Consider the following 2,802-nt stretch of genomic DNA (forward strand, 5'->3'; position numbering starts at 1 on the left):
CTGCTCCTTCCTGGCTAGGTCCGTCCCCGGTGCCGGTGCCGGTCCCTGCTTATCGGCTGTGCGGGGACGCCGTCCGGGGGCTCGAGTGTAAGCCGTTGTCTTGGTCGTGCTTCGGGGGATCGCCCTGGAGGCCAGGAGGTAGCCTGATGCGCAGGTCAGGCGGCCGCTTGACGGCTCAAACCCACGATGGCTGGATAGTGGGCACAGGTGGCGGATGTGAGGCACATCTGGAAGGTGAGCGCTAGGACCCACGATGGGGTGGGAGGAGGAAGCAGAGGCAAAGGTGACCCCTGGGGCTTTGGCTTGGCACAGCAAAACGCTGGGGAGGGGGGCACGGGGGGGGGTGCTCAATAGGTTAAGTGTCAGACTTGGGCTCAGGTCATGATCTCACAGTCCCTGAGCTCGGTTTCCCCACCGGGCTCTGTGCTGACAGCTCAGAGCCTGGAGCCTGCTTGGGATTCTGTGTCTCTCTCCCTCTCTGCCTCTCCCTGCCTCCCTCAAATAGACATTAAAAGAATTAAAAAAAAAAAAAAAAAAAAGAAGCAGGTGTGGTCAGGGACAAGCTGCCTCTGAGGAGCCAAGTGGACATGTCTGACAGCTGGGTGGTCCGGCCTGGGTGTGGGGGCAGGTGGCCTGGAGGCGCTAATGTTTATGCACTAAGCTGCACACATACACTGGGCAAGTCAGACAGCACTGTCTCTTCAAACCCCAGAAGTCTCACCACCTCGTGAAAACCCTCTGTGCCGGCACCACCCTCCCTCCAACAACAGAACCCAATGTACCAGTCCCTTCGGCTGGTGACACAGACTGCATTTGAAGAGAAAAAGGCTGGTGATCTAAAAGTGATGGGAAGAGGTCCAGCTACAGAATCAAGAAGTAGGGCGAAGCCCAAAAGGAAAGGCACAGAGCAGAACCTGAGCACATGATGGCGAAGCGCTGAGGCCAGGGACACTGGGCGTCCTCTGAAGTCTCAAGCACTCTGACCTCAACAGAAGCAACCTAAGCCAGCAGACAATGAAACGGAAGCCACAGCGTCCTGGAAATAAGCAGCTGGTAAGCTAGAATTCTACATCCAGCAAGAAGTGTACTTCAAAAGAGGAGTGCCAGAGTCCAGCTCCAGCAGGTCCAGGGTCCCCTGAAGGATGGACAGCATCAGCGAGAGAGAGAGATGAGAGAGAGATGAGAGAGCCACATGTTTCTCTCTGGATCACCAGGCAGACATCTCTGTTCAGTCTGCTTTGGTATCATTTTTATTGGTGAAGCAATAACATGACATCAGAAAATAGAAATTGTTTGCAGATTCTAACTCTTCGTGATTGGGTGTTACTTTCATCAAAGGTACAGAGACAAGTCTTACAGGAGTATTTCTGTAGAACCATCCCAATTTATTCTTGGCATCGGTCCCCAAGGTTAAGAAAGGAACAAACCCATCTTATTTTGTACGGGTTGGGTTTTGGCCAATAACTATGACTTTGTTTTTAATTAACATGTTATAACCAAATCATGTAATGCACTTACAGTGAGGTCAAGTAAATTTTACAATCAAGAGAATACAAAGATGTTTTTAGTAAAAAAACAGGATAATATACACATTATTTGTTAGTAATGCTAAAATTAAAACATAGGTTAAATTGTATAAAGATAGGCTGGGAGTTATTTTCTCTGGAGCATGATCCACAAGAGAAAGAATGTTTGTGAACAAATTGCCAGAGAAAGCCCTTTCCTTGACGTAAGCATGATGGGGGCCCTGTGTGCGTTGACCTTGCACCCGGGTTTCTAATTTTGTATCCATCCTCAAGCTGAAGTCAGTACAAGGGAGGGTATTTGTGACTCCAATAGCGAAAATATATGCAGCAACTTATGTCTGGTCCTTGTCTGCTTCTTAGCTGTAAGTCAGGCTCTATTTCTCCGGGCCAGAGTTCATTGTAACTCCTGTGTTCTCAGCCCCCCTAATGTTTGGGTCTACAAGACTCATTAGAAGAGCCTTTTGGCAATCATCTGCAGCGATTTGATCTCGAATCCCTTATGCAGGGGCAGGAAAATGCTTTTCCTTACGGGGTAACTGTGTGGGGAATATCGGCCTGACTTGGAACATTGTGAGGCCTCATCAGTAGCCACAGGCGTAACTTCACGTGAGCAGGAGCAGCAGAAGGAGATGCCAGTTCCGCCTCTCATGGCAGGAGCCGTGCACGTCTGCCATTTCCTTGCTGTGACCGTGTCATCCAGCAAAGCCGGTGCGGCTCCCGGCAGAGAAGGTCAAATAAAGACTTTGTGGATAACCGAACTCTGAGGACGTTCCTCAGCACTGGCCCTCACTTAAGGGACCGGTAACTGTGGGATCGTGACCCCGTGCGTCCCAGAGGTGCGGGAAGGCCACGCAGTATATACATCTGATGGGAAGTGGTTTGTGGAACAATAATGTCACGTCTTCAGGGGCTTAGATACACCGGACCACTGAAGTGCGTGATGGTAACACGTGTGCTGTGAGCAGTAGAAGCAGCAGGAACGGCCAGCTCACCACGGTGTCCCTGGGCCTCGTCCCCAGCACCTCTGAGGGTGACCTTACGCGGTGAAGGGACTCAGTGTGATTAGGCTAAGGACCTTGAGATGGCGAGATGACCTGGGATAATCCGAATGGGCCCTATATGTCACCACAGCGTCCTAGTGAGGGGGAGGGGGAAGGGGACTTGACGGCGAGGCCGAGTAAAGCCCTCAGAAGAAACAGAGAGATTTTAAGATTGTTCTAAAGTGTGTGCTCGGGATAGTGCGGGGCTGAACGCAGCTACTCCTCAGTGCAGGGAA

The sequence above is a fragment of the Suricata suricatta genome, chromosome 1 (assembly GCF_006229205.1).
Source record: "Suricata suricatta isolate VVHF042 chromosome 1, meerkat_22Aug2017_6uvM2_HiC, whole genome shotgun sequence".
Classification (NCBI taxonomy): domain Eukaryota; kingdom Metazoa; phylum Chordata; class Mammalia; order Carnivora; family Herpestidae; genus Suricata; species Suricata suricatta.